The sequence below is a fragment of the Eschrichtius robustus genome, chromosome 2 (genome assembly GCF_028021215.1).
Source record: "Eschrichtius robustus isolate mEscRob2 chromosome 2, mEscRob2.pri, whole genome shotgun sequence".
Taxonomy (NCBI): Eukaryota; Metazoa; Chordata; class Mammalia; order Artiodactyla; family Eschrichtiidae; genus Eschrichtius; species Eschrichtius robustus.
The window spans coordinates 167542486-167557326 of NC_090825.1; positions in this window are offsets into that span (position 1 = coordinate 167542486).

The following is a 14841-nucleotide window of genomic DNA, read 5'->3' on the forward strand; positions in this document are numbered from 1 at the left end:
CCCTTGAACACTGTGGGTTTGAATTGCAGGTCCACTTATACGTGGATCTTTTTCAGTAGTAAATACTGTAGCACGACACGATCCGTGGTTGGTTGAATCCACGATTTATAACTGCGGATACGGAGGGCAGACTGTAAGTTCTATGCAGATTTTCGACCGCACAGCCCCTAACCCCGTGTTGTTCAAGGGTAAACTGTATTTCACTTTCAAGATGATTTCATGTCCTTCAGTCACAGGGCAGTTCTGTTCAATAACCCACAGCAAGTTCAGAGTTGGCCCTCAAATGGAAATTCCCCATCCAGTCCAAAGTCCCAGTGGCCATCCTTGGGGGACGCCTACACGGTTTTGCCATAGCTGCGATCTACACCCCACTCGGGACTATGGCACAGAGGATCGGTCCAGCCCACGCTTGGGCTTCTGTCTACACCACGTGGGCCCTGGCAGTCTTCCTGGTTCCCGTGGAGCCTGCCTCTGTTGACAGCTACCAGTTCCCATCTACAAGCAACTTTTTGACACTACACCCCATCCCACTATCAGTAGTTTCTTGGTTCGCCCGCCCGCATGTCATGTGGATTACCTTCCTGGTGACCAGAGGCCTAAGAGGCACTCTGTTGTCCTCACATAACTTTTCCCTTCTTGGGCTGGTGGCCAAAGCTCAGATCTATAGAAATCTGACCTTGCTCTGGCAGGAAGGTGTGACCCAACATTCTCTTTACTTTCATTAGAGCTACTGCTTATAACAATAGCCAGAGGTTAGACTTCACCATTTTTCTTGTTTATTTGCATATCCCTAAGCACCAGTGGAGTCGGATCCAGCTCTACATTTCAATGGTAAATTTTATCTTTAACTGATGGCAGCTAAGCTGACGTTCACCCAAGAATCCAAGGTTCCTCACCCCCAACACTTTCATCCTTTATCTTCCCAACCCCCATGTTTCCGTGAGCCAGGGCCATTCTAGCAAATCCCACATTCTCTGACCTTGGTTATACGGTGGTTTCTGAGTTAGGGTTTAATGGGGACAGAGTCTCAGTTTTGCAAGATGAAAAGTCTGAAAAAGTCTCAGTTTTGCAAGATGGTGCTGATGGTTGCACACCCATGTGAATATACTTAACACCAGTGACCTGTATGCTTAGAAATGGTTACTACGGTAAATTTTATGTATTTCTTACCACAATACAAAAATTTAAACAATGGGGGGAGAGTAATTATTCACAATCCAGGAACAGGATAGAAAACAATAGCAGAAGAAACTCTTCAATACATGTGTATGGTGAAGAACTAACCTTGCCTAAGAAATTGGGCCTTTGCTCTCAGCTCTTAGGAGGTGACTTCTAGGCCCCTGGAATGTTCTGCTGGATAGAAGTATCTGTGTGCATGAGGACTTTGGGCCATGGGGGGCTTGAGTACTGCCTTTGGAAGAGACTGGAGACTGAAGGTCAGCCATGCAGCTGTACATGACCATGCCCCAACAAAAACTCTGAGTACTGAGGCTTGGGTGAGATTCCCTAGTGAACAACATTGGTGTGTGTTGTCACACAGTGTGGCTGGGAGGGGGAATTGCCATCTGTGAGTCTCCAGGGAGAGAGCAACTGGAAGCCCCATGTTTGGACCCCTCCTGGACCCTACCCCATGCATCTCTTTCTTGGGTTGGTTTTAATTGTATCTTACCACTGTAATAAACTGTAACCGTGAGTATAACAGCTTCCAATGAGTTCTGTGAGTCCTGGTGAATTATTGATTAACTATTGATTAATTAACCAATAATTAACTATCAGTTAATTATTAACTGATAGCTAACTATTGATTAACCAATAATTATGAACTAACCAATAATTAACTATTGGTTAATTATTAATTAGCCATCTCAAATCCACCTGAGATGGTTTTGGGAACCCTCCAGTTTGCAATAGGTGTCAGAAGTGTGGGCAGTGGTCCTGCCTCTGTGGAAATGTGATGGTTCCTCAAAAAGTTAAACGTAGGGCTTCCCTGGTGGTGCAGTGGTTGAGAGTCTGCCTGCCAATGCAGGGGACATGGGTTCGAGCCCTGGTCTGGGAGGATCCCACGTGCCGCGGAGCAACTGGGCCTGTGAGCCACAACTACTGAGCCTGTGCGTCTGGAGCCTGTGCTCCACAACAAGAGAGGCCGTTATAGTGAGAGGCCCACGCACCGCGATGAAGAGTGGCCCCCCCTTGCCGCAACTGGAGAAAGCCCTCACACAGAAACGAGGACCCAACACAGCTAAAAAATAAATAAATTTATTAAAAAAAAAAAAAGTTAAACGTAGAATTACCATGTGATTCAGCCATTTCACTCCTAGGTATGGACCTTAAAAAAATTGAACCCAGAGACTCAAATAGATACTTGAGTACCAATGCTTATAGCAGCACTATTCACAATTGCCAAAAGGTGGAAACAACCCAAATGTCCATCAGTGGGTGAATGGAAGAACAGAATGTAGTGCATCTATGCAATGGAATATTACACAGTCATAAAAAAGAGTGAAACTCTGATTCATGCTACAACATGGATAAACCTTGAAAACATGCTGAATGAAGAAGCCAGACATAAAAGGCCAAGTGTTTTATGATTTCATTTACGTGAAATGTCCAGAATAGGTAAATCCATAGAGATAGAAAGCAGATCAGTGGTTGCCAGCGGCTGGGGGAAGAGAGGAATGGGAGTGACTGCTAATTGGTGTGGGGTTTCCTGTAGGGTGATGAAATATTCTGGAACTAGATAGAGGTATTGGTTGCACAACTCTGAATATATTAAAAACCACTTGTAGTGGGTCAAATTGTGACCCCCAGAATATACATCCATCTGGAACCTCAGAATGAGATCGAATTTGGAATAAGGATTTTTGCAGATGTAATTAACACAAGGATCTCAAGGTGAGATCATCTTGGATTGGCAGTGGGTCCTAAGTCCAATAACAGGTGACCTTATAAGAAAAGATCAGGGAAAACAGACATAAGACACAGAGAAAAGAAGGCCATGTGATGACAGAGGCAGAGATTGGAGCCATGTAGCTACAAGCTGAGGAAGGCCAAGCATTGCCAGCAGCCACCAGAAGCTAGGAGAGAGACATGGGAAGGATTCTCCTGTAGAGCCTCCAGAAGGAACCATCCCTGCCCACACCTTGATTTTAGTTTTCTGGCCACCAGAATGGTTAGAATAAATTTCCATAGTTTTAAGCTTCCCAGATTGTGTTAATTTGTTATGACAGACCCAGGAAAAAATACACCACTGAATGGTACACTTTACAATGATAAGCACACACATGCACACATACACAACCCTCCTTCTGCAGCCTTCCCCATCTCCACCAATGACAGTCCAAACTTCTAGCACTTAGGCCAAACCCTCCTGTTGCCCTATATTCAGGATATAAGTGTCTGATAATCTGCCATATGCTTGTTTTTCCCTCTGTTCTTTTTTCTTCTTTCTCCAGCAGCTTTTAGACTATTCATCTTCCCTGTAGTTCCCTTCATCTTTTGGCCTCTATTAACAATTGTGAAATTATGCCACCCACCGTCTAAAATGGGCAGTGGTGTACTGCATGCTTCAATTAAACAAGGGCTCCAGAGGGCTGCAGAATGAACAGATGGTATGTAAAATACACTCTGTCATGTTAGGAACTAAACTTAAAACTATTTAAGAAAAAACTATTCATTGTGAAGATGAATCACATGGAAAGATTGCCATGATTTTTTAAATGAAAACTGGTCAAAATAATGTGTAGGGTGTGGAACAATTTGTGTTAACATTTCTAAAAATCTGGAAAGATAAACAAAAATGTATTGAGAGAAGCTGTGTCCAGGGTGGGGGCACTGGGGACCCTGAGGTTAGAGGGATGCTTGCTTGTGATTCTTGTTGCGTTTTGTGTTGCTTTGGTCAAGTATTTTCTCATCTGCGTGTATCACATTTCCACAAGAAATTCATGCATGGAATTCAAGCAAACAGGCTTTCTAAATTGCCATGCTTACGTTCAAGTTATGGTGTCTCAGCCTCAGCACTGTTGATGTTTGGAGCCAGATCATTTTTTTGCAGCGGAAGCCATCCTGCACATTTTATTTTATTTTGTTTTTTTATTTATTTGGTTGCGCCAGGTCTTAGTTGCGGCATGTGAACTCTTAGTTGCAGCATGCATGTGGGAGCTAGTTCCCTAACCAGGGGTTGAACCTGGGCCCCCTGCATTGGGAGTGCAGAGTCTTAACCACTGCACCACCAGGGAAGTCCCCATCCCGCACATTGAGGGATGTTGGGCATCATCCCTGACCTTCATTCACCAGATGCCAGTAGCATTCCCCCAACCAAAAACGTGTCTGGACATTGCGCAGTGACCCCAAGGGTTGGAATTGCTCTGTGTGGTAACCCCTATGATGGGGCAGGCCCATTCCCTGTGCCTGCCCCCACCCCCAGCCCATCAGCCACACCGTCTTCATTCATTGACCTCATTCATTCATTGCAGAAGAAAAGACGAGAATGCAGCTCTGTGTGACTGCTTCTCGACCATGACTGGGCTGAGAATTAACACAAAGTCTGGCAAAAATCTCGACAAGGGTTGGCAAACTACAGACTTCAAGCCAAATCTGAACTTCCTCTCGTGCCTTCACATAACGTTTTATTGAAACATAGCCACACCTATTTGTGTACATATGGTCTGTGGCTGCTTTCACTCTATAATGGCAGAGTTGAGTCTTTGTGACAGAGACCGTCTGGCCTGCAAAGCCTAAAGTACTTTCCATCTGACCTAGCAAAAGTTTGCTGACCCCAATCGAAACAGTAAAGTAGGAAATCTAAGGTGTAAAAGAACATAGTTAGCTTTTTCCTGTGGGACTCAAAAGTTGTCACCATTTTTGAATGACAGTTTGTGGGCCAAGAAAGAGTTTTGCTTTTTGTGAATTGCTCCCATGCAAAAGAAAAGCTGTCCACTATTGCTGGAGAAGCAGGCATGCAAGGAGTTGGACAAAGTGCTGCTCTGGCGAGGGACCTTCCAAGACTTCTTATAGAATGATCACACTGACTAGAATTGAACACCAATTATGCTGACAGTGATGGTCTGAGTGACAGATCATGAGTGAGCTTCCGCCCTCCTGGTTTACGTTTTCCATATTTTTGGTAATGATCACATGTCAGGTCTACAATCAGAAAAACTGTGGTTTCATATCAATTTGGTGACTGCTTCTAGAAGGAGGGGTTGGGGAGGCAATCATAGCAGATGGGAGATAAGAAGACACAACTCAAGGCAGTACTCAAATCCTCTCTGAAAATCCTGCTGTCAGAGCACTGTGGGGGAAACAATCACAAAACAAAGAAATAATGCAAAAAAGCAGTGCCACCATGGTGACACAGCTCTTCTCTGGGGGCACACAGGGAAGGAAGTGACCATCTCTGTGGGGGAGTTATAAACTCCCCCCACTTCCCCACATCCTCCCTAACCCCGCAATAACCCCCAAATCTGCCATCACACCAAAACTCTTTGCCAGCTCCTTCTTCTGACCCTTCCAATAAGGAGCGAGGGATTTTTAACTTCATATACCTGAAACAAAATTTGCCACCATGCTCATTACTACCTGAAAATCAGAGCTGTTTCACACTCTCCTTCTGCCATTAAATACATTTGCAATTCCCCTCCTAGTCATATACCCCAAAGAATTGAAAACAGGTTATCTTAGTCCGTTTGGGCTGCTATAACTGAATACCATAGACTGGGCAACTTACAAACAACAGAAACTATATTTCTTGCAGTTCTGGAAATCCAAGCTCAAGGCACCAGCAGATTCAGTGTCTGGTGAGGGCTGCTTCCTGGTTCATAGGCAGCGTCTTCTTGCTGTGTCCTCACATGGTGAAAAGGGCAAGGGAGTTTTCTGGGGTCTCTTTTATGAGGGCAATAATCCCATTCATGAGGGCTCCACCCTCATGACCTAATCATCTCCCAAAGGCCATGTTAGAAGCTGCCTTTCACACTGAACAAGTCAGCGTATGTTTCAGAACACTAGGGATTAAAGGAAAGATTTTCAAACTTGCAGAGAAGAAGAAACAGAAAGTCATGATGTCTGAATTCTCAATAGCAACGTGGGCAGCTGGAAGAGAGCGGAGCTAGGTCTTATCTGGGTGACACTCAGGTTTTTCAAAACTAAAATATATCATGGGGGCTCCACATACAGGTGGTAGAACTGTCAAAAAACAAGACAACAATTGCCACACACAAATTTATGGTTACTTTCAAAAGGGAAGTTACAGGACTTCCCTGGTGGCGCAGCGGTTAAGAATCCACTACCAATGCAGGGGACACGGGTTTGAGCCCTGGTCTGGGAAGATCCCACATGCCGTGGAGCAACTAAGCCTGTGCACCACAACTACAGATCCTGCACTCTAGAGCCCACGAGCCACAACTACTGAGCCTGTGCACCACAACTACTGAAGCCCGCACACCCTAGAGCCCGCGTGCTGCAACTACTGAAGCCCGTGTGCTCTAAGGCCCACGCGCCGCAACTACTGAGCCTGTGTGTTGCAACTACTGAAGCCCGCGTGCTGGAGCCCACGCTCTGCAACAAGAGAAGCCACCGCAATAAGAAACCCGTGCACTGCAATGAAGAGCAGCCCCCGCTTGCCACAACTAGAGAAAGCACACACGCAGTAACAAAGACCCAACGCAGCCAAAAAAAAAAAAAAAAAAAAAAAAAAGGAGGTTACAATCAGGGAGCAGCAACTCTTTAACTTGGGGGTGAGAATATAATAGTGGGTCTATTATTACTTTTTCACCTCTACCTACAAGGTTTTTTTTTTTATATACTTATTGATATAATCCACAAACCACATAATTCACTCATTTAAAGTGTATAATTAAAGGATTTTTAGTATATCCACAGACTTGTGCAACCATTACCATAATCAATTTTAAAGTATTTTCATCACCTCAGAAAGAATCACCATACTCTAGCATTCAGCTCCTTTCCCCACCCTTCCACACACACAACCCCAGGCCTAGGCAAGCACTAGTCTACCTTCGGTAGGTGTGGCTTTGCCTATTCTGGACATTTCATATGAATGGACTCATACACTATGTGATCTTTTTTATCTGGCTTCTTTCGCTCACCATGATGCTTTGAGGTTCATCCACATTGCAGTGTGAATCAGAACTTCATTCCTTTTTATAGCTGTATAATATTCAATTGTATGGATGTACCACATTTTGCTTATCCATTTGTCTGTTGATGGTATTTAGGTTGTTTCCACTTTTTGGCTGTTACAGTAAAGTTGAAGTGACTATTCAAGAATAAATTTTGTGTGGACATATGTTTCCATTTCATTTGGGTATATATACTTAAATGTGGAATTGCTAGGTCATATGGGAACTCTATGGTGAACTTTTTCAGGAATTGCCAAACTGTTTTCCAAAGTTGCTGCACAATTTGCATTTCCACCAGCAATTAAGAGATTTCCAATTTTTAATTCATCCTCATCAAAATTTGTTATTATCTGACTTTTGATTGTAACCATTCTAGTGCATTCCAGGTGGTATCTCATTTTGGGTTTGATTTGTATTTCCTTAATGATTGGTGATGTTGAGCACATTTTCAAGTGCATATGGACCACTTGTATATCTTCTTTGGAGAAATGTTGTCTCAGTTTGTGCTGCTATAACAAATTTACCATAAACTGAGTGGCTTAAACAACGAACTTATTTCTCACAGTTCTGGAGGCTGATGGAGTCTGACATCATGGTTGGGTTCTTGGTGACAGCCCTCTTTCTGATTTATAGATGGCCATCTTCTTTCTGTATCCTCACATGGCAGAAAAGAAAGAGAGAGAGAGAGATCATTTCCTCTTTCGTATCTCTTCTTATAAGGGCACTAATCCCATTCATGGGGACTCCACCCTCATGACCTAATCATTCCCAAAGTCCCAACCTCCTAATACCATCACACTGGGGATTTAAATTTCAGACTATGAATTTAGGGGGGACACAAATCTTCAGTCCATAGCAAATATCTATTCAAATCCTTTGTCCATTTTTTAAAAGATTCCACCTCTAAATGAGATCATATAGTACTTGTCTTTCTCTATCTGACTTATTTCATTTAGCACACTGCCCTCAAGTTCCACCCATATTGTCACAAATGGCAACATTTCCTTCTTTTTATGGCTGAATAATATTCCATTACATATATACATATCTCACATTTTCTTTATCCATGGGCACTTAGGTTGCTTCTGTCTTGGCTATTGTAAATAATGCTGCAGTGAACATGAGGGTGCATATATCTTGTTGAGTTAGTGATTTTGTTTCCTTTGGATAAATACCCCGAAGTGGAACTGCTGGACCACATGTTGGAACCTCTAGTCCACACAGAATGGACTGAACTAGACAGAGGAGATGAGACCAGAAGGAAGAGGCCACAGAGATGCAGTCCTGAGGTCACTTGTGCCTCCGATTATCTTTGAGGTGCCCACTCTGGCCAGGTGCCCAGGCTGGGAGGTGAGATAGGGCACCCACTCTCTGCAATGTCCTCAGCTGGGTGGCAGTTCTGTCGACGGGACGGAACTCAGGTCAGCTGAGAAGTAAACTGGGGGCCCAAAGTGGACAGCGCCCCTGCTCGTGGGTGCGGGTGGGGGAGCAAAGCACCCCTGAGGGGCCACTGCCAGGCCAGGTCTTCAAGGAGGAGATAAGGAAGGGGGGCTTGCAGGCATCAGAACACTGTGCAGAGGGGTCTTACACAGCCTTTCTGCCTGACTTCAATGCCCTTCCATCTTCCCTCTTCTGGTCCTGGTGCTGAGGTTCTCCAGACGGACTCTAGGGGGCAGCAAGTCCCTGGTTTGCCAGCATCCACCTTTATCAGCCCTCTGGCCAGTTCCGTCCTGCCCAGGCCATCACCCATCAATTCAGATGAAATTGCTCATGTCTTTTCACACTTTAAAAAAATAAAGCCTCGACGTTCGCAGATTGTATTCGTGTTTCAGTATTTCTTATATCTTAGAGGAATTCTTTTGACAGGTTCATTGCAGAAAATTGAGATCATCAAGCAGAGAGTCGCAAATCATCCAGAATTGTCACCAGTGAGAGATAAGCACAACTCATATTCTGAAGCATATAATTCCACTCGAATTTCAGACAGAAATGAAGTGGAAATGTACACTGGTAACCTGCCATCTGCAATAGCATGGGCATCTTTTTGTTTCAAGTGTCCTTGAATGTCATCACTCTTTATGGCTTTGTTTCACGTTTTGGTGCTGCACCCGCATCGTCAGGGTTGGGTATGAGCCCCAACTCTCTCCTGGAACCTCTCAGCTCTGCACCCTGGATGGTTGCCTGGCCTTGTGTAACCTGTCTGACTATGTCACGTGGAGCACTCGAGTGGTGGTGAACTGTGGTGGAGGTTTTTTTTTTTTGGCTGCACCGTGGGGCAGGCTGGATCTTAGTTCCGCAACTGGGGATCGAACCCACGCCCCCTGCAGTGAAAGCACAGAGTCTTAACCGCTGGACCGCCAGGGGATTCACGTGATGGAGGTTTCAATACTGGGGTTGTTGGTCTTCAAAGAAAATTCTGCATCAGGAGAAGGTTGGGTCTGTTTTGGGCACTACCTGGGAGGGAGATAAAAAGAAGGAGATTTGCCCAAAGATCTGGTGAGGCTCAGGCAGACACCTGGCCTTCACGGAGAATGCGCTTGGGGGCCGTAGTAGGGAGAATGTTGGTCCCCCCAAAAGTTACGTCCGAATCCTGACCCCCAGAACCTGTGACTGTGAATTTATTTGGAAAAGGATTTTTGTAGATGTAATTAAGTGAAGGATCTTGAGATGAGATCATCTGGTTTATCTGGGTGGGCCCTAAATCTGGTGATAAGTGTCCTTATAAGACAAAGGCAGAGGGAGATTTGAGACAGAGAAAAAAGAAAGTCATGTGAAGACAGAGACTGAAGTGATGCGGCCATAAGCCAAGGAATGCTGGGAGCTCCCAGAAGCTGGAAGAAGCAAGAAGACTCCTCCCCTGGAGCCTTAGGAGGGTGCATGGCCCTGCTGACACCTTTTTTTCTTTTATTAAATTTAAAAATATTTTATAGTTAATTTACAATGTTGTGTTAGTTTTTGGTGTACAGGAAAGTGATTCAGTCATATGTGTATATATATATATATATATATATATATATATATATATATATATATATATATATATATATTCTTTTTCATATTCTTTTCCATTATCGATTATTACAAGATATTGAATATAGTTCCCTATGCTATACAGTAAGACCTTGTTGTTTATCTATTTTATATATAGTAGTTTGTATCTGCTAGTCCCAAACTCCTAATTTATCCCTCCCCACCCACCTTCCTCTTTGGTAACCATAAATTGCTGACACCTTCATTTCAGACTTCTGGCCTTCAGAGCTTCAATAGAATAAATTTCTGTGGTTTTAAGCCACCAAGTCTGTGGCTGTTTGTTGCAGTAGCCCTAGGAAACTAACACAGGGTTCAATCAGATACATGAAGGGGCTTCTGTAGGAAAAAGAGGGTGCCTCGGCTTTGCTGCCAGGGGACCACCTCTGTCTCCTGGGCTGACCCTCTCACTGCACAGATTGGGGCGTGGTCCTCTGGCCTAAGATTGTTTAGTGAGTCTGGACAAGAAGCAGCTTTCAAACTCCTCCCTAGGCTGCCTCGATCCAAGGCAGAAGCTGTGGCCGCCATGTGTATGCGCTGGAGTGAGCCCATGTGTATGCGCTGGAGTGAGCGAGGAGAGGCGGGGAGGAATCCACCCGGATGAGTGAGAAAGCCTTGAATTAACTGGTGAGAGCTGGTTGGGCCGTTATCAGAACAAGGCAGAACAATCTGGATCTGGACCATCTCACTGCCATAACTCAAGTTCAGACACTCCTTTCCAAGGACCTGCCATAGCCAGGGGCTGGGATGGGCTCACGCAGGCGAATTGCAGACTCCACTTGACCTCGAGGAATGACAGTGAACAAGGGTGGGGGTGAGGGACTGTGGAGCCAGAGGCTGCACTTGAATCCCGCCCCACGGTGCGCCAGGTGACTGTGGGATAGACGGAGCTATCTCCCTGGACCGCACATCCGTCCCCTGCAAACAGGGACGGTGACAGCCACTTCCAAGGAAGCTGGCTTCTATGCACAAGAAGGTTTGTTTTTTGTTTTCTTTGCCTTGAGTGAATGCAGTGTGATAGACTCTACACATCACATAATATTTATCATTTTTACCATTTGTAAGTGCACAATTAGGAACAAAATGCATTCACCATGTTGTGTAACCATCACCACTATCTATGCCCAGAAGCTTTTTGTCAGCCCCGTCATAAACTCTTTGCTCATTAACACTAAATTCCCCTTCCCCCTCGCACCCCCAAACCCCTAGGTCCTGGTCGTCTCAATTCTACTTTCCATCTCTAAGGATTTGCCTATTCCAGGGACCTCATATAAGTGGAGTCATGCAATATTTGTCCTTCTCTGTCTAGCTTACTGAAACGTGGCTTTTAAATGATCAAATTAACTATAAAGGGTAGTGTTGCATGAACCCATGGCCTGGCAGCCCCGCCAAACAGGGAGACCCCACTGACCACGAAACCCGGGTTCCTTCCCTTCCTCCTCTGGTTGTGGCCGGAGTCCACGCCTGTTTCCACGAGGCAGCCCCTGGGCCAGACTTCCTCTCCTGCTGAGAAGCCCTTTCATCCCGGCTCCATCCACAGCCCACATTCCTGCCTTTTCGGCTAATTGGAACTGATTGGGTTCCAGGGAGTTCCGGAAGCCCCCCTCAGCGGTTGCAAAGACCTCTGCTATCGTGAGGATTAGCTCAGTGAACCGCTGACCCTAAGCAATTAGGAGCATTTGCTGACACAGTGAGCACCGCTGCTGTGGACGCAGAACTCAGGCCAGGACGCCCTCGCTGCGGACCCAGGTGGGATTTGGCTTGTGCTTGGCGAATCCTGGCGTCCTGTAATCCCTATCACAGGGGACTCAGGCGGGCGTTCGTCCTTCCTCTTCCTTTGTGGTTCTCTTTCCTTCTCCCTGTGCTGAGTCAGAATGTTCTGGTTCATACCGTGGGAGAGATTCATTTTCCTCTCACTTTTTTTTTTTTGGTTTGGCCACGCCATGGGACTTGCAGGATCTTAGTTCCCCAGCCAGGGATTGAACCCGGGCCACCACAGTGAAAGCTCTGAGTCCTGACCACTGGACCGCCAGGGAATTCCCTCCTCTCACTTTTAACATTTTAGCAAAATAAGACTCTTTGAGAATGCTGTTTTCTCCCTCTAGTAATTGCCCTATAGCCATCACGGGTGCCCTTCTGATAAGCATGTGATGGGCATGATACTCCGGGTAACAGTTTATTCACAGTGGAAGCCTGTTGTGTCTCCTGCCTCCAGCGGGTTAGCTCACCTGGCCAGAGGCTACTGGGAGGTAGAGAAGAGAGGTGAGCACTTCTCCAGGATCCGCGGCTGCAGGATGAGAGTCCACCTGGCAGGCCTGGCACACATAGCCCTCAGCCGTCCCTGACAGACAGACAGACACGTATCATCTCTTGGTGCCCTGTGAAGAGGACACGGCCTCTGTTACCAGTTGAATCATGTCCCCTAAAAAAGACATGTTGGAATCCTAACTCCCAGTACTTCACAATGTGGCCTTATTTGGAAATAGGGTCTTGTAGACTTAAGCAAGTTAAGATGATGTCATTAGGGCCAGCCCTAATCTAACACGACTGGTGTCCTTATAAGAAGGGGAAATTTGGACACAGAGACAAGCATAGAGGGAAGACAGTGTGAAGATATGGAAGGAGGAAGCCGTGTGAAGACGGAGGCAGAGATTGGAGTGATGCGGCCACAGACCAAGGATACCTAGAGCCCCCAGAAGCTGGAGGAAACAAGGAAGTTCCTCCCCTAGGGCCTTCAGAGGGAGCATGGCCCTGCCAACACCTTGATTTCAGACTTCAGGCCTCCAGAACTATAAGAGAAGAAATCCCTGTTGTTTAATGCCACCCAGTTTGAGGTACTTTGCTATGGCAGCCCCGGGACATTCATCTAGCTGGTAAAAGCGCACCTGAAGTAGCTGAACTTTCAGGTCTCCCTGTGCAGCCCCCTCCCATCTGGGGTGCAACACTGACTCTGGATGGCACCCCCAGCCCAGGGTCTGCCCCAGGGGACGCCAGATATGTCTGTTCCTCCCACTTCCCACGCTGAGATCTGCCCATTTGTTTCATCAGGGCATTTTAACACATGGCTTCATCACAACGTGAACTCTAAGACCAGAAACAGATTACAAAGAGACCCTGGCTATTTTGTCCATTTTCACTCAGAAATCCTGGGTTTTTTTCCTCAATAAAAGGTATGCCCAAATTAAGTGTTTTCCCTTTACACATTTTCTATTGGTTCCAGGCTCTTATAAAGTATGTGAGATAAAAAGAGAGAATCTCTCCCTAGTTTCTCTCCAATAGTTTGGCGTGGACTTTTCCTGATACGTGTATGTATCTTTATGAACACTCATGCATGCATACACACACACACACACACACACACACGTGCGTGCGCGTGTGCACGCACGCAGAACTGTCACTCATTCAACCAAAAGGTATTCATATGTAGAAAATTGATCCAAAGATCCCTGCTCTGGTGGGGTTTACCCTCTAGTGAGGGGAGAAAGCCAAGACATGATAAACACAATAAATAAGTTATATAGTATATCAGAAAGGAATAAGCACAGGCATACCTTGGAGATATTGTGGGTTTGGTTCCAGACCACTGCAATAAAGCAAATATCGCAATAAAGCCAGTCACACAAATTTTTTGGTCTCCCAGTGCATATAAAATTATGTTTACACTATACTGTAGTCTATTAAGAGTGTAATAGCATGATGCCTAAAAAACAATGTACATATCTTAATTTAAAAATATTTTATTGCTAAAAAATGCCCACCATCATCTGAGCCTTCAGTGAGTCATAGTAGTAAAGTCAAAGATCACTGATCACAGATCCTCATAACAAATATAATAATGATGAAAAAGTTTGATGGGCTTCCCTGGTGGCGCAGTGGTTAAGAATCTGCCTGCCAGTGCAGGGGACACAGGTTTGGACCCTGGTACGGGAAGATCCCACGTGCTGTGGAGCAGCAAAGCCCGTGTGCCACAACTACTGAGCCTGTGCTCTAGAGCCCACGAGCCACAACTACTGAGCCCACGTGCTGCAACTACTGAAGCCCACGCGCCTAGAGCCCGTGCTCTGCAGCAAGAGAAGCCACCGCAATGAGAAGCCCATGCACCACAATGAAGAGTAGCCCCTGCTCGCCGCAACTAGAGAGAGCCCATGTGCAGCAACAAAGACCCAACACAGCCAAAAAATATTTTGAAATATTTCGAGAATTACCAAAATGTGACAGAGACACGAAGTGAGCAAATGCTATTGGAAAAATGGCGCCGATAGACTTGCTTGATGCAGAGTTGCTGCAAACCTTCGATTTGTGAAAAACACAGTATCTTCGAAGCACAATGAAATGAGGTATTCCTGCATAGTTGTCCCTCAGTATCCACGGGGTATTGGTTCCAGGACCCCCCTGCAGATACCAAAATCTGCTGATGCTCAAGTTCCTTATATAGAATTGTGTAGTATAGTAAGCCCTCTGTATTGGTGGGCTCCACATCCTCAGATACAGAGGACTAACTATATTATGAAAAAGTAAAAAAACAAAAACAAAAAACAACAACAACTGAGAAGGCTAGGAGGGTGAGGACATCAAGGTGTCAGAACAGCAATTGTACCTCTTACTGAGGAAGTGGTGAGGAGTTTTGCCATGGGAGTATCCAGGTGAAGTATATTACAGGCAGAGGGAACAGACAGTG